The following is a 20,670-nucleotide window of genomic DNA, read 5'->3' as shown; positions in this document are numbered from 1 at the left end:
TTCATTGCTTACTTGTTGAAACACATCAAGATCTTGAGACATCTAATATTTTTATAAAGAATAATTTTGCCAGATGTCTGTATATATGCACAATCAGACATGCTTAAAATATTTTGACATTTAAGCCAGTTTAATTATTTAAAGGATTTTGACTTTTTGGCCCAGGACATGTTTATTCAACAAATATGTATTCCATTATTCCATTATTATTGAACACAAGGCAATTTACCAGAGACTAAGGGAACACATAAACAGTGGAACAGAGAGGTGGTTATGAATAGAGGAGTTCTGCCATACTAAGACATGTACGTGCACATTAATGTAAGTATTATGTGAAAATACATGGACGTTTGGGATTGGGAAAAGTAAAACAGTAGCTTATAACTTTTCTTTACTGACAATGACAGGTTTCTTTCTCTAAAGAAAAATTAAAACTTGGAAAGAACTAATAGGAGTTCTATAATTCTTATCATTAAACTCACAACAATATACACCACGGAGGTGAAATTATCTTACAAAGAAGCAATCACTTTATTTTCAACATCCATTTTATAGTTTACACTTTCAATATATAAACTTCAGGTAATTTATGTAAAAGACACATGCCACTTAGAAGGCCAAGTAATAATTTTTTTAAAAAGTTAGCTTCTTATATCTATTAACAAATTGACTGTCAGATTTAAGGATAAAATGAAATTGTTTATGTACTCTATAATTTATTCCTCTCTTCCCCTTTCCCGCTCTCTCTGACTCTCTCTCATACCTTAGCTCTGTTGACTTGACTGCCAAGGTAATTTTTAAAAAATTAAACCATAGTACCATGGCTTCATACCAAAAATATATTGCTGTGCATTCAATTGCAATATTCCTCCTGAGGCCAAAACATTATTTTTACAAAGAATAATGCTATGCAAAATAACAGGAAACATACTGTGAATAATGTCTTACATATGAAACACTTGGTGCTGTTACCAAAACATTGGTTTTGTGTATGCAAATCTAAATAGCCATAAAGAAATGACAGCTTAACAGTTTAGGATATATTAAGTATATTTCAGTTTTGAGCACTTTAGCAATTGTTAGGGTTAATTTTCCTTGAGAAAAAAATTTCATGGTTAAACTTATAGGAAAATTAGAAAAGCTCATGGATTATAATTTTACCCAGAATCAAAAATATTAAAAAGTGAACATCACTACACACATAAATTCTGATGTTCACTATTAAGTAGCATAAGGTCATTTATCTTAAAGTCAGCAAATTTCTCAAGATAAGGTTATAATATATAATGAGGACATAGGCAAAATATTCCATACGGGTGTGGAAAATGGTCTACAATATATTAATTTTTTTGCAATGATTTTCTTTGCTTGTTTTTATGAGTTTCACCAATGTTCACTCAGTTTTAATGTCTGTGCAGAAAAGAAAGAAATGACTAACTTTCCAAATTGTCATACTTTATTATTAAGCATTCCATAATTTTTCTTAGCTTCTCATTTTAGAAAATCAACTTATTGTGAATTTATAGCACCTTTAGTCAACTAAAAGAGTAAAAAAATTATATGCAGTTATACTTTTAGAATTCATACATATTTCTAGTAATATGAATTATGTAAAATAATAAAAATCCTGTCAAGATATTAGTAGTAATGAGTAATTCTTTTGACAATGTAGAGGAGAAAAAGCCATGTTTAAGAGCCAGTCAGGTATTCATTTCACTAAGTAATATACTTCATTTATTTTCAGCATTTATATCTATAAGTTATTTTCAAAACAACACTAAATTAAACTAAACAGTAGGTAAATAAAAAAAAAAAGTACCACCTACATCTTTGACAAATACACATCCATGAAAACCTGCAGGTTCACATTAAATTTAAAATTCTAGATGTCCTGCAGGGCTCCTGAGTGGCTCAGATGGTTAAGCGTCTGTCTTCGGCTCAGGTCATGATCCCGAAGTCCTGGGATGGAGTCCCACATCAGGCTCCCTGTTAGGCGGGGAGCCTGCTTCTCTCTCTGCCTCTGCCTCTCTCTCTCTCTTTGCCTCTTATGAATAAATAAATAAAACATTAAAAAATATATTTTTAAAAAATAAAATAAAATTCTAGACGTCTTGCATTATTATGCAGGAACGTGCCTATGCAGGGCGAGCTAGACTCTGGTTCCAGACCCTAGGCCCACAGTCTGCCTTTCTTTTTTTCCCACTCTGCACTGTGAGGGACCTTACGTTCCTCCTTATGAACACCATAGTCTGTGTGTTAAAGTGCTGTCTGCAACCCCAACCCAGAAGAACAGCAACCCCTTGGCCATCACTAGTCCATGGTTATACCCATAAACACCTGTGGTAGGGTGGGTGACACATGTGAGGCAGTCTGCCCTCTGGAGGACAGATCTGCCAAATAGGCCCCAAAAGGACGGAAAATTCCAGGTCTGATAGACAACACCGTCCAGAAGAGGTGAGTACACCATGGACTTCTGGCCCTTTGAAGTGGGGTATGACCAGAAGAAGGTCAAAACAGAGGCGGTCTCAAGCACAGAACTCAGAGTATTTGCCCTGTCTGTTCAGTTCTAAGCAAAAATGTTCACTGAATTTGAAAAACACATCAATATAGACGAAAGAGAGGAAGGGAGAGGAAGAGTTATAAGAATCAAAGTGAGTAGAGAATTGATCTTATAAGGCCTCAAAAACAGTGGTCAGGAGTTTAAGTGTTATTTTTAGTAGCTGAGAAACCATTGGAGGGATTTTGTTGTTCTATTTTGCTTTAATTTTATTAAGTCTTTATTTTTTTCGAGCAGTGTAAGGTTCATAGCAAAATTGAGAAGAACGTACAGAGATTTCCCCTGTACTCCCTACCCCCCACATACTGGTCTTCCTTGACTTACGATGGGTTATGTACAAAAAAACCTTATCATAAATTGGCAAATTGTACGTTGAAAATGCATCCTTTAAATTTTTTAAAAATATTTTATTTATTTATTTAAGAGAGAGAGGGAGAGCATGATCAGGGAGGAGAAGCAGAAGCAGGCTTCCCATTGAGCAGGGAGTCAGGATCCCAGGACCCTGGGATCATGACCTGAGCCAAAGGCAGCTGCTTAACCGACTGAACCACCCAGGTGCCTCTGAAAATGCATTTAATATACCTAACTTACCCAACATCATAGCTTAGCCTAGCCTGCCTTAAATGTGCTCAGAACACTTACATTAGCCTAAAGTTGGGCAAAGTCATCTAACACAAAGACTATTTTATAATAAAATGCTGAATATCTCATGTAACTTATTGAAGACTGTACTGGGTATAGAATGGTCGTAAATGTATCAGTAGTTCACCGTTGTGATCACGTGGCTGGCTGGGATCCTTGGCTGGCTGCCGCTGTCCAGCATCATGAGAGATCATACTGCCTAGCCTGGGAAAAGATCCAAACTCAAAATTCGAAATATGGTTTCTAGTAAATGTGTATCACTTTCTTACCATTGTAAAATCAAAAAATTATCTAAGTCGAGGACCATCCTACACATAGCCTCCCCATTATCAACATTCCTCACCAAATTGGTACATTTGTCACAATTGATAAACTTACATTGACCCATCATAATCGCCCAAACTCCATAGTTTACATCAGGGTTCACACTTGGTGTACATGGAATTGAGTAAATGTATAATGACATGTGTCCATCATTATGGTATCCCACAGAGTATTTTCACTGCCTTGGAAATCCTTTGTGTCTCACCTATTCATATCTCCTCTGTGCCCAACACTTGAAAACCACTGATTTTTTACTAACGCCATTAAGATTTGCCTTTTCCGGAATGTCATATACTTGAATCATAGAGTATATACTCTTTTAAGATCAGCTACTTCCACTTAATAATGTACATTTAAGGTTTCTTCATGTTTTTTCATGGCTTGGTAGTTCATGTCTTTCACTATTGAGTCCATTGTCTTGATGTCCCCCCCCTTTTTTTTTTAATTTTATTTTATTATGTTTTGTTAATCCCCATACATTATATCATTAGTTTTTGATGTAGTGTTCCATGATTCATTGTTTGTGTATAACACCCAGTACTCCATTCAATACGTGCCCTCTTTAATACCCATCACCAGGCTAACCCATCCCCTCTCCCCCCTCCCCTCTACAATCCTCAGTTTGTTTCTCAGAGTCCATAGTCTCTCATGGTTCGTCTCCCCCTCCGATTCCCCCCCTTCATTCACCTAAGGAACATCTTGGTTGCTTCCAAGTTTGGGCAATTATGAATAAAGACTATAAACATCCCTGTGCAGGTTTTTGTGTAAATATAAGTTTTGATCTCCTTTGGGTAAATACCAAGGAGCATGGTTGCTAGATCATACACAAGTAGGCTTAGGCTTTTAAGAAGCCAAGAAACTGTCTTCCAAAGTGGCTGCAATGTATTTCATTCCTATCAGCAATGAAGAAAACATCCTGTTCCTGCACATCCTCACCAGCCTTTGGTGTTGTCTGTTTGCATTTTGACAATTCTAACAGGTATATAAAGGTAAATCATTTAGTTCAACTATGTTCATACTGATTTCCTGCCTCCTGGATCTGCTCATTTCTAATAGAGTGGTGTTGAAGTCCTTCCAATAATGAAAGTGGATTAATCTATTTCTCCTTGCAGGTCTAATGGTTTTAGCCTCACATAGTTTGACACTGTTCTTAGATGCATACATATTAAGGATGTTATGTTCTCTTTAAGAATAATCCCTTTATGATTATATAACACCCTTCTTTTTTGCCATGAACCCATTTTTGCAATGCTTTTTTTTTTTTTGGGAATTTTTTTTTATTCTTATGTTAATCCCCTACATTACATCATTAGTTTTAGATGTAGTGTTCCATGATTCATTGTTTGTGCATAACACCCAGTGCTCCATGCAGAATGTGCCCTCCTCAATACCCACCACCAGGCTAACCCATCCTCCCAGCCCACTCCCCTCTAGAACCCTCAGTTTGTTTTTCAGAGTCCATCTTCTCTCATGGTTCATCTACCCCTCCGATTTCCCCCCCTTCATTCTTCCCCTCCTGCTACCTTCTTCTTCTTTTTTTTCTTAACATATATTGCATTATTTGTTTCAGAGGTACAGATCTGAGATTCAACAGTCTTGCACAATTCACAGCGCTTACCAGAGCACATAGCCTCCCCAGTGTCTATCACCCAGTCACCCCATCCCTCCCACCCCACCCCCCACTCCAGCAACCCTGTTTGTTTCCTGAGATTAAGAATTCCTCATATCAGTGAGGTCATATGATACATGTCTTTCTCTGTTTGACTTATTTCACTCAGCATAATACCCTCCAGTTCCATCCACGTCGTTGCAAATGGCAAGATCTCATTCCTTTTGATGGCTGCATAATATTCCATTGTATATATATACCACTTCTTCTTTATCCATTCATCTGTCGATGGACATCTTGGCTCTTTCCATAGTTTGGCTATTGTGGAAATTGCTGCCATAAACATCAGGGTGCACATACATTTTCGGATCTCTACTTTTGTATCTTTGGGGTAAATACCCAGTAGTGCAATTGCTGGATCCTATGGTAGCTCTATTTTCAACTTTTTGAGGAACCTCCATACTGTTTTCCAGAGTGGCTGCACCAGCTTGCATTCCCACCAACAGTGCAGGACGGTTCCCCTTTCTCCACATCCCCTCCAACATCTGTCATTTCCTGACTTGTTAATTTTAGCCATTCTGACTGGTGTGAGGTGGTATCTCATTGAGGTTTTGATTTGGATTTCCCTGATGCCAAGCGATATTGAGCACTTTTTCATGTGTCTGTCGGCCATTTGGATGTCTTCTTTGGAAAAATGTCTGTTCATGTCTTCTGCCCATTTCTTGATTGGATTCTTTGTTCTTTGGGTGTTGAGTTTGATGAGTTCTTTATAGATTTTGGATACTAGCCATTTATCTGATATGTCATTTGCAAATATCTTCTCCCATTCTGTTGGTTGTCTTTTGGTTTTGTTGACTGTTTCCTTTGCTTTGCAAAAGCTTTTTATCTTGGTGAAGTCCCAATAGTACATTTTTGCCCTTACTTCCCTTGCCTTTGGTGATGTTTCCAGGAAGAAGTTGCTGCAGCTGAGGTCAAAGAGGTTGCTGCCTGTGTTCTCCTTTAGGATTTTGATGGACTCCTGTTTCACATTGAGGTCTTTCAACCATTTGGAGTCTATTTTTGTGTGTGGTGTAAGGAAATGGTCCAGTTTCATTCTTCTGCATGTGGCTATCCAATTTTCCCAACACCATTTGTTGAAGAGACTGTCTTTGTAACATTGGACATTCTTTCCTGCTTTGTCAAAGATGAGTTGACCATAGAGTTGAGGGTCCATTTCTGGGCTCTCTATTCTGTTCCATTGAACTATGTGTCTGTTTTTGTGCCAGTACCATGCTGTCTTGATGATGACAGCTTTGTAATAGAGCTGGAAGTCCGGAATTGTGATGCCGCCGGCTTTGCTTTTCTTTTTCAACATTCCTATGGCTATGCGGGGTCTTTTCTGGTTCCATACAAATTTTAGGATTATTTGTTCCATTTCTTTGAAAAAAGTGGATGGTATTTTGATGGGGATTGTATTGAATGTGTAGATTGCTCTAGGTAGCATTGACATCTTCACAATATTTGTTCTTCCAATCCATGAGCATGGAACGTTTTTCCATTTCTTTGTGTCTTCCTCAATTTCTTTCATGAGTATTTTATAGTTTTCTGAGTACAGATCCTTTGTCTCTTTGGTTAGATTTATTCCTAGGTATCTTATGGTTTTGGGTGCAATTGTAAATGGGATCGACTCCTTAATTTCTCTTTCTTCTGTCTTGTTGTTGGTGTATAGGAATGCCACTGACTTCTGTGCATTGATTTTATATCCTGCCACTTTACTGAATTCCTGTATGAGTTCTAGCAGTTTTGGGATGGAGTCTTTGGGGTTTTCCACATAAAGTATCATATCATCTGCAAAGAGTGAGAGTTTGACTTCTTTGCCAATTTGGATGCCTTTTATTTCTTTTTGTTGTCTGATTGCTGTGGCTAGGACTTCCAATACTATGTTGAATAGCAGTGGTGATAGTGGACATCCCTGCCGCGTTCCTGACCTTAGGGGGAAAGCTCTCAGTTTTTCCCCATGGAGAATGATATTTGCTGTAGGTTTTTCATAGATGGCTTTTATGATATTGAGGTATGTACCCTCTATGCCTATACTCTGAAGAGTTTTGATCAAGAAAGGATGCTGTACTTTGTCAAATGCTTTTTCTGCATCTATTGAGAGGATCATATGATTCTTGTTCTTTCTTTTGTTAATGTATTGTATCACATTGATTGATTTGTGGATGTTGAACCAACCTTGCAGCCCAGGGATAAATCCCACTTGGTTGTGGTGAATAATCCTTTTAATGTACTGTTGGATCCTATTGGCTAATATTTTGGTGAGAATTTTGCATCCATGTTCATCAGGGATATTGGTCTGTAATTCTCCTTTTTGATGGGGTCTTTGTCTGGTTTTGGGATCAAGGTAATGCTGGCCTCATAAAATGAGTTTGGAAGTTTTCCTTCTATTTCTATTTTTTGGAACAGTTTCAGAAGAATAGGTATTAATTCTTCTTGGAATGTTTGGTAGAATTCCCCTGGGAAGCCATCTGGCCCTGGGCTTTTGTTTTTTGGGATATTTTTGATGACTGCTTCAATTTCCTTAGTGGTTATAGGTCTGTTCAGGTTTTCTATTTCTTCCTGGTTCGGTTTTGGTAGTTGATACATCTCTAGGAATGCATCCATTTTTTCCAGGTTATCTAATTTGCTGGCATAGAGTTGTTCATAATATTTTCTTATAATTGTTTGTATTTCTTTGGTGTTGGTTGTGATCTCTCCTCTTTCATTCATGATTTTGTTGATTTGGGTCATTTCTCTTTTCTTTTTGATAAGTCTGGCCAGGGGTTTATCAATCTTGTTAATTCTTTCAAAGAACCAGCTCCTAGTTTCATTGATCTGTTCTACTGTTCTTTTAGTTTCTATTTCATTGATTTCTGCTCTGATCTTTATTATTTCTCTTCTCCTGCTGTGTTTAGGCTTTATTTGCTGTTCTTTCTCCAGCTCCTTTAGGTGTAGGGTTAGGTTGTGTACTTGAGACCTTTCTTGTTTCTTGATAAAGGCTTGTATTGCTATATACTTTCCCCTTAGGACTGCCTTTGCTGCATCCCAAAGATTTTGAATAGTTGTGTTTTCATTTTCATTGGTTTCCATGTATTTTTTTAATTCTTCTTTAATTTCCTGGTTGACCCATTCATTCTTCAGTAGGATGCTCTTTAGCCTCCATGTATTTGAGTTCTTTCCGACTTTCCTCTTGTGATTGAGTTCTAGTTTCAAAGCATTGTGGTCTGAAAATAGGCAGGGAATGATCCCAGTCTTTTGGTACCAGTTGAGACCTGATTTATGACCTAGGATTTGATCTATTCTGGAGAATGTTCCATGGGCACTAGAGAAGAATGTGTATTCCGTTGCTTTGGGATGGAATGTTCTGAATAAGTCTGTGAAGTCCATTTGGTCCAGTGTGTCATTTAAAGTCTTTATTTCCTTGTTAATCTTTTGCTTAGACGATCTGTCCATTTCAGTGAGGGGGGTGTTAAAGTCCCCCACTATTATTGTATTGTTGTCAATGTGTTTCTTTGCTTTTGTTATTAATTGCCTTATATAATTGGCTGCTCCCATGTTAGGGGCATAGATATTTACAATTGTTAGATCTTCTTGTTGGATAGACCCTTTAAGTAGGATATAATGTCCTTCCTCATCTCTTATTACAGTCTTTGGTTTAAAATCTAATTCGTCTGATATAAGGATTGCCACCCCAGCTTTCTTTTGGTGTCCATTAGCATGGTAAATGGTTTTCCACCCCCTCACTTTCAATCTGGGGGTGTCTTTGGGTCTAAAATGAGTCTCTTGCAGACAGCATATCGATGGGTCTTGTTTTTTAATCCAGTCTGATAGCCTGTGTCTTTTGATTGGGGCATTTAGCCCATTTACATTCAGGGTAACTATTGAAAGATAGGAATTTAGTGTCATTGTATTGCCTGTAAGGTGACAGTTACCTTATATTGTCTGTGTTCCTTTCTGGTCTATGTTGCTTTTAGGGTCTCTCTTTGCTTAGAGGACCCCTTTTAAGATTTCTTGTAGGGCTGGTTTTCTGTTTGCAAATTCCTTTAGTTTTTGTTTGTCCTGGAAGCTTTTTATCTCTCTTTCAATTTTTAATGACAGCCTAGCTGGATATAGTATTCTTGGCTGCATATTTTTCTCCTTCAGTGCTCTGAATATATCCTGCCAGTCCTTTCTGGCCTGCCAGGTCTCTGTGGATAGGTCTGTTGCCAATCTAATGTTTCTACCCTTGTAGGTTACATATCTCTTCTCCTGAGCTTTTTTCAGGATTTTCTCTTTGTCTATGAGACTCTAAGTTTTACTATTAGATGTTGGGGTGTTGACCTATTTTTATTGATTTTGAGAGGGGTTCTCTGTGCTTCCTGGATTTTGATGCCTGTTTCCTTCCCCAAATTAGGGAAGTTCTCTGCTATAATTTGCTCCATTATACCTTCTGCCCCTCTCTCTCTTTCTTCTTCTTCTGGGATCCCAATTATTCTAGTGTTGTTTCGTCTTATGGTATCGCTTATCTCTCGAATTCTGCCCTCGTGATCCAGTAGTTGTTTATCTTTTTCTCAGCTTCTTTATTTTCCATCATTTGGTCTTCTATATTACTGATTCTCTCTTCTGCCTCATTTATTCTAGCAGTTAGAGCCCCCATTTTTTATTGCACCTCATTAATAGCCTTTTTGATTTCTACTTGGTTGGATTTTAGTTCTTTTACTTCTCCAGAAAGGGTTTCTCTAATAACTTCCATATTTTTTTCAAGCCCAGCTAGTATCTTTAAAGTGATGATTCTGAACTCTAGATCTGACATCGTACTAATGTCCGTATTGAGTAGGTCCCTGGCAGTCGGTACTACCTCTTGTTCTTTTTGTTGAGGTGATTTTTTGTTTGTCATTTTGTGCAGAGGAGGATAGATTAATGAGAGAACAAAATGCTAGCAGAGTAACAACGTCCCCAGAAAATATACTCTAAACAAATCAGAAAAGACCTGAAGCAGTGGGAAAAGAAAGGGAAAGAGAGAAAAAAGAAAAAGAAAGAAAATAAAAAGATAAAGATAAAGACAAAAACAAAAACAAGCAAAACAAAACAACAACAACAACAACAAAAAAAAACAGAATGTGATCAAATATGATCAGGCTGGTATATAGATCAGTGCCACACACTAGATTTGGGGTGTATTTTGGTCTGTTAGAAGAAAGTGCCTCCCAAAATTTTAAAGAAAGAAAAACTTATATATGTATAAAAATAAGGGTTGATATCATGAGGGGATGGAATATGACTGTAAAGATGGAAATTATAAAAAATTTTATAAAAGGAATTGATAAGAAGTTGTTTGAAAAAAGAAGAGGATTTAAAAAAAGAAAAAAGAAAAAAAAAGGGAGAGAATGTGATCAGGCAGGGGAGTAGAAAAAACCATATACTAGAGATTTAGGGTATATTTTATATATATATATTTTTAAGATTTTATTCATTCATTTGAGACACAGAGATAGAGAGAGAGAGCATGAGCAGGGAGAGAGGCAGAGGGAGAGGGAGAAGCAGGCTCCCCACTGAGCAGGGAGCCCGATGTGGGGCTCGATCCCAGGACGCTGGGATCATGACCTGAGCTGAAGGCAGACGCTCAGCCATCTGAGCCACCCAGGCGCCCCTAGGGTATATTTTAATCTGTTAGAAGAAACTATCTCAAATTTTAAAGAGAGAATAACTTATATATATATGCCAAAAATACGGGTAACTACTATGAAGGGATAGAATATGACTCTAAAAATGAAAAATAAAAATGTTTTTTAAAAGAAGGGATTGATAAAATGTGGTTGAAAACGGGAAAAAGAAAAATTCAAAAAAAAAAGAAAAAAGAAAATAAGACAGTTAAAAAAAAAATTAACTTTGAAAGACTAAAGAATCATGGTAAAAAAGCCATGAATTGTATGTGCAGTAGTCCCCTAGCGCTGGCGTTCTGCCGTTCTCATTGATCGGTAAACTTGGTCTTGGCTGGCTGTTCTCGCTGATCTTCTGGGGAGGGGCCTGTTGCCGTGGTTTCCAAATGTCTCTGCCGGAGGCGGAATTGCCCCGCCCTTGCCCCCTCCCGGCTAAGTAATCTGCTCGGGTTTGCTCTCCGGGGCTTTTGTTCCCTGCGAGGTTTCCGTACAGCTTTGGAGGCGGAGAGTGAAAATGGCGGCCTCCCAATCTCCGCCCCGGAGGAGCCGAGAACTCGGGGCCCCCTCCTCAGTGAGCCCCCAGAGAAAAGCCGTCAGTCACTCCCGTCTCCCGGTCTGCAGCTGCACTCCGTGCTCAACCGGCCTGTGATCGCGCGTTTCTATCTCTGGCACTGGACCCGGTCTGGAGTCTCCAAACCCAGCAGATCCCTGCGGTGCACTCCGGCGCGGCTCCTCCCGGGGAGGAAGGTGAGTCTCCCCGGATCTGCCGCTTGTTGGGTCCCTGCTGGAGGAGCAGGGGCCCGACTGTGCCGCGGATCACGGTTTATGGCGACCCCCGAGCTGAGAGCCCACGCCTGGGCTCCGTCTCTGCAGCCGGCTCCCTGCTCCGATACCTGGGAGCTCTGCCGCACTCAGGCACCCCCGGTCTTTCTGTGACCCCGAGGGTCCTGAGACCACACTGTCCCGGAGGGTTCCACCCCCCGCTTAGCCACCAGAGTGACGTCCCTCAGCGGAGCAGACTTTTAAAAGTTCCGATTTTGTGCTCCGTGGTTCTATCACTTGCCAGAAGCGGCCGACGGAGGCCCCTCCCCCGCCGTCTATCCTCCTGACTATCGCCTCGGATTCACTTCTCCGCACGTCCTACCTTCCAGAAAGTGGTCGCTTTTCTGATGAGAGAGTTGTTGCTCTTCTTTTCTTCGATCTCCTGTTGAGTTTGTAGGTGTTCAGAATGGTTTGATCCCTATCCAGCTGAATTCCTGAGAGGAGACGAAATCCAGGTCTCCTACTCCTCCGCCATCTTGCTCCGCCCCCTATATAACACCCTTCTTTGCCACTTAAAACTTTTCCTGCTTTGAAGTCTGAAATTAATATATCTATTCCTGTTTTCTTTTGATAATGTTAACACAGTAAAATTTTCTTTATCCAATTACCTTTAATCTAGATGTGTCTTTTATTTAAGTGGATTTCTTGTAGGCAATATGTAGTTATTAATTTTTTTATCCATTCTATCTCTGTCTTTTAATTGATACATTTAGATTATTGATATTTAGAGTGATTTATATATCTTTGGATTAATAGTACCATATTCCTTACTGTTTTTTATTTGTTGTCCTTTCTTTGTTTCTGTTTTGTCTTCCACTATTTTTCTGCCTATTGTAGTTTTGATTGAGCATTTTATATTATTCTTTCTTTTCTCCTTTTATAACATATTGGTGTTTATCAGCATATCAATTATACTTCTTTTTTACTTTTTTGGGGGAATGCTCTAGAGTTTGCAAAATGTCAGCTAATCCAAATTCATTTTTCATACTTTATAATAACAAAATAATCTCAATTCCTTTCCTGTTCCTTTTATTTTTTTATTTTTGTTTTTATTTTTTAAAAGATTTTATTTATTTATTTGAGAGAGAGAGACAGAAAGAGCACATGAGCAGGCACAGAGGGAGAGGGAGAAGCAGACCCCAGCTGAGCAGGGAGCCTGACCCCGAGATCATGACCTGAGCTGAAGGCAGACACTTAACCAACTAAGCCACCCAGTTCCCCCTCCTATTCCTTTTATTATTGCTGTCATTTACTTCACTTTTAAATAAGAATTCATAAGCATATGTATATAGATAGATAGATAGGTAGATCAATAAGCATATACAATTAAATGCATCATTAGTACTGTTTTGAATAAACTATTATTTGCTAGATAAATGAAGAAAAAGAAAAATTAAAAAACTATTTTACTTTCACTGATTCCTTCTTCACTGCTCTTTTTATTTTATGTAAATCTGAATTTTTGACCTATATAATTTTTCTTCTCTCTAAAAAATTATTTTAACATTTTTGCAAGGTAGGTCTCCTGGCAGCAAATTCCCTCAAATTTTGTATGCTTGATAAAGTCTATTTCTCTTTCAATTTTGAAGGATAATTTTGTAAGTATAGAATTCTAGGTTGCTGTTTGTTTTTTCTCTCAACACTTTCAATATTTTTAAAAATATTTTATTTATTTATTTGTCAGAGAGGGAGAGAGTGCATGAGCATAAGCAGGGGGAGTGGCAGGCAGAAGGAGAAGCAGGCTCCCTGCTGAGCAAGGAGCCCAATATGGGACTCGATTCCAGGACACTGGGATCATGACCTGAGCTGAAAGCAGACATTTAACTGACTGAGCCACCCAGGTGTTCCAACACTAAATATTTCACTCCATTTTCTTCTTGCTAGCCTGGTTTTTGAGGAGCACTTGGATATAATTCATATCTTTTCTCCTCTATAGGTAGATGTTTTTTGCCTTTGACGCCTTTCAGGATGTTTTCTTTGTATTTGTAGTTTGTTTGTTTGTTTATTTATTTATTTATTTATTTAGATTTTATTTATTTGAGGGAGAGAGACAGAGATTGTGAGAGAGAGAGAGAGAGAGAGCACAAGTGCGGAAGAGGGAGAAGCAGGCTCCCCACAGAGCAGGGACCCCGATGCGGGACTCGATGCCAGGACCCTGGGATCATGACCTGAGCCGAAGGCAGATGCTTAACCGACTGAGCCACCCAGGTGCCCTCTATTTGTAGTTTAAAAATAATAAGTCTAGGTGTAGTGTTTTCTGTTTGTTTTGGCACTTATCCTGTTTGTTGTTCACCTAGCTTCCTGGGTCTGTGAACTGGTGTCTGTCACTAATTTACAGAAATTCTCAGTTGTTATTGTTTCAAATATTTCTTCTGTTTCTTTTTTTCTCCTCCTGATATTCCCATTATATATATTACATCTTTTGTATTTGTCGCACAGTTCTTGTATATTGTCTTTTTCCTCTTTTATTCTTTTGCTTTGGTTTTCTTTTTCTTTCTTTTTTGCTTTTTTTTTGTTTTGTTTTTATTTTTTATTATTATGTTATGTTAATCACCATACATTACATCATTAGTTTTTGATGTAGTGTTCCATGATTCATTGTTTGCTTATAACACCTTGTGCTCCATGTAGAACGTGCCCTCTTTAATACCCATCACCGGGCTAACCCATCCCCCCAGCCCCCTCCCCTCTAGAACACTCAGTTTGTTTTTCAGAGTACATAGTCTCTCATGGTTCATCTCCCCCTCCGATTTTCCCCCCTTCATTTTACCCTTCCTACTATCTTCTTCTTTTTTTTAATATATAATGTATTATTTGTTTCAGAGGTACAGACCTGTGATTCAACAGTCTTGCACAATTCACAGCACTCACCATAGCACATACCCTCCCCAATGTCTATCACCCAGCCACCCCATCCCTCCCACCCCCCACCACTCCAGCAACCTTCAGTATGTTTCCTGAGATTAAAAGTTCCTCATATCAATGAGGTCATATGATACATGTCTTTCTCTGATTGACTTATTTCGCTCAGCATTTGCTTCAGTTTTCAGTGATTCTATTGATATGTCATCTAGTTCTGAGATTCTCTCTTCAGTTGTGTCCAGTCTACTAATATATCTATCAAAGTCATTACTTCTGTTACATGTTTTTGTTTTTAGTATTGCTATTCTGTCCTCTCTTAGGATTTCTAAGCAGAAATTGAGTTGCAGCAGCTCAAAGCTGAGCTTCGGAAGGCCGGCGAGGAGGACACCCGTCTGAAGGCCAGCCTCCTTCAGCTCACCCGAGAGCTGGAGGAGCTCAAGGAGATCGAGGCCAGTCTGGAGAGACAGGAGAGGGAAGTTGACGAAGACACGACTGTCACCATCCCCTCGGCCGTGTATGTGGCTCAACTTTATCACCGAATTAGTAAAATTGAGTGGGACTACAAGAGTGAGCCGGGGATGGTCAAAGGCATCCATCACAGCCCCAGCGTCGCCCAGCCCATCCACCTGGACAGCACCCAGCTCTCCAAGAAGTTCATCAGCGACTATCTTACATTGCTTATCTTGTCTTGTATGCTGTCTACTTTATTCTCATTGCTTATCTTGTCTTATATGCTGTCTACTTTATTCTCTAGAATCCTCAGTGTATTAATCATAATTGTTTTAAATTTCTCATATGATAATTTCAATATCCCTGCCATGTCTGTTTCTGATGTTTGTTCTGTCTCTTCAACTTATATATTTTTCTTTTTGGCATACCCTATAATTTTCTTTAAAAGTGGACATCAAGACTGGATAAAATTAACTGCTATAAACAGGCCTTAGTAATGTGGAGGTCAAGTTTGGAGGAAGGGGAAGGTCAAGTTTGGGGAAAGGGGAGCCATTCTATGGTTCTACGATTAGGTTTCAGTCTTTTAGGAAGCCTATGCCTCTGGACTGTGAACTTCACAAGAGTTTCTCTCTCTCTCTTTTTTTTCCCCTCTCCCTAAAGGTGAAACACGATGGCTCCAACTAGCTAAAGTTGGTATTTTCCTTCTCCCAGGTCAGTTAACCTCTGATAAAATCAAATCAATTTAGGTTTGGTTAATTAGCTTCCCTTCAAGGCAGGCCTTATTAAGAAGAGAGTTCTACAGTGTGTTTCAAAATGGTTCTTTCCCTCTTCTTTAAAAACACAAAGGGATTTAACTTCACTATTTACTGTGGGAGCCTGGTCGAGCTCCTAGAGGTAAATTTCACAATATTGGGCAGCGGGTCCTCATGATTGGGTCCCCATAGGGTTTCTCACATTCAGAGTTGTCCACTTTGAGACTCTAGTAATTTGTTAGTAATAGTTTGGATTACCTTACACTAGCATTGGTTTGCACAATGGTTTCTGCTTGTGAGTCTCTTTTTAGGTAAGCTGTGATGACTTGTAGTCACCTTTCTCTCCACTTGGGGGACGGTGGTTTGTCCTGTGTCCTCCTTTCTTTTATGGATTCAAGAAGAGTTGGTTTTTCAGTCTGCTCAGCTTGTACTTGTTCTTAGAATGCAGTTGTGATTTTCAAGCTCCTTACATGTAGAACCAGAAACCATTGGAGAATTTTGAAGAGAGAAGAGACATGCTCTCTTTTTATGATCTAAAAGATCTGACTGCAAGGGTCCCTGGTGGCTCAGTGGTTTACATCCAACTCTTGGTTTTGGCTCAGGTCATGATCTCATCGTTTTGAGATGGAGCCCTACATTGGGCTCCCTGCTCAGTGGGGAGTCTTCCTAAAGATGTTCTCCCTCTGCACCGCCACCTACACACTCTCTTTCTCTCTATCTCAAATAAATAAATAAATCTTTTTAAAAAATTAAAAAAAATTAAAGATCTCACTGCTTTTTGAGAATATCTAGTTGGCCACTATAACAAAGACAGGGAGACCAGTTAAAAAGACTATTACCTCACTAAGGAAAAATAATGTAGCTTGGACAAGAATTAACCAGTATAAGTGGTAAGAACTGATTGCATTTTGGATCCATTTTGAAAGTAGAGATAATAGGATTTGCAGATGATATGCCCTATAAGGGAGAAAAAAAAAAAAAAATCAATGATGGTCATAGGTTTTTGGCTTTAGTAACTGAGCTAATAATGATGTCATTTGCTGAAGTGGAGAAAGGGGTAGGAAGAGAAAATCATGATGTTGAAGACATGTTAAATTTGAGACTTTATTAAACATCCTAGTAGAAATACATTGAACACTTAGTTGGATATATTTGGCCAAAGCTCAGGGGAGAAGTGGGAGAAAATATGAAAATTACCAAATGAAGGTGGAGAAGGCATAGGTGGAGGTAGAATAAAATACAAGTAAATATAATGTTCTAGAAGTCATGCAAAAAAGAGTTTTGAGGCAGAAAATGTGATCAATTTCATCAATTGCTTCTGCAGAGTGGAGTAAAATGAATACTGAGACTTAAATATTGGATTTGGCAAGACAGACGTTGTTGTTGGCAACAATGACAAGAGTGGTTTCAGTGGTTGAGAAGAGAGTAGGAGGTAGAAAAGTGAGCATTTCAGCTAAAGTGATACATTAATCCATATCAACATCCATATTGTGAGTGAGTTACCATTTCCTTTCTCCCCCACAAACATTCTTTGCTTTGTGGTATCAAAACCACATGGTTGTCTTAGAGATGATTATTCCCTTGCCTGTATGTCTCCCTCTGCACATTTCTTGGAGCATGTTGCTTATGCACCAAAGACTGGAGTTTAACAAAATACAGTATTTTTACTCATATATTTCTCCTTTCCTCTTCTCTCTTCTCACCTGTCTTCCCTCTCCTTACCATCCTCTTCCATTTTATTCCTCTTCCCCTTTCTTTCTTTCTTTTTTCTTTCTTTCTTCCTTCCTTCCTTCCTCCTGCCTTCCTGCCTCCCTCCTTTCTTTCTTTCTTTCTTTCTTTCTTTCTTTCTTTCTTTCTTTCTTTCTTTCTTTCTTTCTTTCTTTCCTTCTTTCTTCTTTTTTCTTTCATCTCTAGGATAAACACAGGTGTTAAGGGCAGTTGTATTTAACAGAATCTAAGCCATAGTCAGGGCACTATTTTTTGCACTTACAGCTACAACTTTATTATTGAACTAAATCATCATTCTATCTTCTTTGAAGATGTTTTCCTTTCTGAGAAGCATCTCATCACCCATTCTGGATGGACTCCTGCTAGATCACTTCTACACTTCTTTGTCAATGCCTGAATTTGCTTGAATGAACATTTGAAGTAGACGTTAGAAGTCTATGACTAAAACTAAAATCCATCGAACATACTCTCTTAACATTTTATTATCCTTTTGATGTCCATAGGTTCATTAGTGATAGATCCTCCTTTTTTAGAACATTAGTAATTAGAGTTTCCTCTCTCTCTCTTTTTTTTGTTAGCCTGTTTAGAAAGTTGTCAGTTTTACTTATCTTTTCAAAGAACAAGCTTTTGTTATTTTTCCTATTGTTACTCTTTTTCGATTTCATTGATTTCTGCTCTTTTAGTATTTATTTCCTTCTGCTTGCTTTAGGTTTATATTACTCTCCTTATTCTAGTTTCCTAAGATAGAAGCTTAAGTTTTGGTTTTAGATGATTTAATCTTTACTAATATATGTATTTAATGCTTTAAATTCCCTTCTAAGCACTGTATTTACTGCATTCCATAAATTTTAATCTTGCATTTTAATTTTTATTTAATTCAATATAATTTTTAACTTTTCTTAAGACTTCTTTGATTTGGGGCACCTGGGTAGCTCAGTTAAGTGTCTGCCTTCATCTCAGGTCATGATCTCAGGGTCCTGGGATTGAGTCCTACCTCAGCCTCCCTGCTCAGTGAGAAGCCTGCTTCTTCCTCTCCCTCCACAGCTCCCCCTGCTTGTGCTCTCTCACTCTCTCTATCTGTCAAATAAATAAATAAAATCTTAAAAAAAAAGAATGCTTTTTAAAAAAAAAGACTTCTTTGATTCATGAATATTTAAAATTGTGGTGTTTGATTTCCAAATCTTTGCTTTATTGATTTGTAGTTTCATTACATTGTGGTTTAAGAACATACTTTATATGATTTCTATTCTTTTAAATTTGTTCAGGTGTGTTTTATATCCAAGATGATCTATCTTGGTAATGACACCATATGAGCTTAAGAAGAATATGCATTCTACTAGTGCTAGATGGAGTATTTTGTAAAGGTCAATTAGATCAAGTTAATTGCATTGTCAAAAAACAGTATACTTACTGATAGTCTGCTTACTTGATCTATAATTACTGAAAGGGAGTGTTGAAGTCTCAAACTATAATAATGGATTGGTTTCTCTTTAGTTTTAGCAGTTTTTGGATCATATTTTGACACCCAATAGTTAAGTGTGAACACATTTAGGAGTGTCATATTTTGGAAGATTGACCTCTTTATCATTTAGGTAAAGTATTAACTTATCCCTGATAATTTCTTTTTTCTGCAGTCTGTCCTAAATTAATACGGCTACTCCAGCTTTTTTTTTTTTTTTTTTTTAAGATCTTATTTATTTATTTGACAGAGAGAGACACAGGGAGAGAGGGAACACAAGCAGGGGGAGTGGGAAAGGGAGAAGCAGGCTTCCCCCTGAGCAGGGAGACCGATGTGGGGCTCAATCCCAGGACCTTGGGATCATGACCAGAGCTGAAAGCAGACATTTAATGACTGAGACACCCAGACACCCTCCAGATTTTTTTCATTAGTTTTGGCATGATCTTTATCCATCCTTTACTTTTAATCTATCAGTTCTTAAAGTAGATTTCTTAAGACTATATGTTTTGTTTTATTTCTGTTCTTTTTGTAGATTCTTTTTATTTTATGTCTTAATATTTTTAAATTATCATGGATAATACATATTTAAAGTGATTATTGATAAGTTGGATTAATATCAACCAGGTTTGCAACTATTTACTTTTCATTGTGGTATTTTTTGTTTCCTTTTTTCCTTCTTTTGTGTTTTTAATTGATCATTTTACATGGCTACTTTTTAATCTTCTTTCCTACTATAGCAAATATATTTTAGTGTTTGCTTTAGAGTTTCCATATACATTTTTAAGTACTATAAGTCCTTCTCCAGGTTATAGTATACCTCCTCACGTGTAGTGTAGGAACCTTATAATAGAGTATTCACAATTACTTTCTTCCATCCTTATGACATTGCTGTTATTCATTTCACTTATCCATATGCTGTATTTTAGACCAATTAAGAAGAAATAAATTTTAGTTTAGTTTTATTTATTTTTTTCCAACACTATTTCTTTCTTTATGTAGATCTGAGTTTTTGAACTACTTTATTTTCTTTCTCCCTGAAGATCTCCTTTTTACATTTCTTGCAAGGCAGGTCTATTGTTAACAAAATTCCTATTTTGTGTGAAAAAAACTTTATTTCTCCTTTACTTTTAAAGGATTATTTCATTTAATCCTTTCACTTAAAGAAATCTAGGTTTTCTTTTTTAACACATTAACTATTTCAGTTTGCTCTATTCTTGCTCTCATATCTACTGATGAGAAGTCTGCCATAATTCCTATTCTTTTTCCTCTATATGCTAACATTCCCTCCCTATCCCAGATTATTTCAAGATTTTCTTTTTGTCTTTGGATTTCTGAAGATTGGATATATATGCCAAACATAATTATTTTGGATATTTACCCTGATTTGTGTTTTCTTAGTTTCCTGAATCTGTGGGTTTCTATCTGTGATTAATTTTGAAAAGTTCTTACACATAAATTGTATCTTTCTGAATTACTTCACTGTTGTTGGATATTTTCTTTTGTTTTTTTTTTAATCCATTATTTTTCCATGATAACCTGACTAGGAATTGAGTTGTATTTAATTTTTACTGTAGCTGTAGGCACTAGGCTTTCATTTCCTATAGTGTTTTTGTTTTTGTCCCTGTTCTTGAGCTTGGGTTTGCTACAATATAGCAAAAAATATAAATATATTGCAAGTCTCAAAACAGAGATAAAACTGGTCAGTGCCAGAAATGAAGAGGAATTTGAACATAGAAAAGTGAGAGTGAGTTGATGCCAAAAAAATACCTGGAAATTGTGTGACCAGATATGTCCACATCTGAACTTCT

The sequence above is a fragment of the Mirounga leonina genome, unplaced genomic scaffold (genome assembly GCF_011800145.1).
Source record: "Mirounga leonina isolate KUSES-001 unplaced genomic scaffold, KU_Mleo_1.0 Mir_165, whole genome shotgun sequence".
NCBI classification, from domain to species: Eukaryota; Metazoa; Chordata; class Mammalia; order Carnivora; family Phocidae; genus Mirounga; species Mirounga leonina.
The sequence above is the reverse complement of the archived record's forward strand: the minus strand, read 5'-3'. Positions refer to the sequence as shown.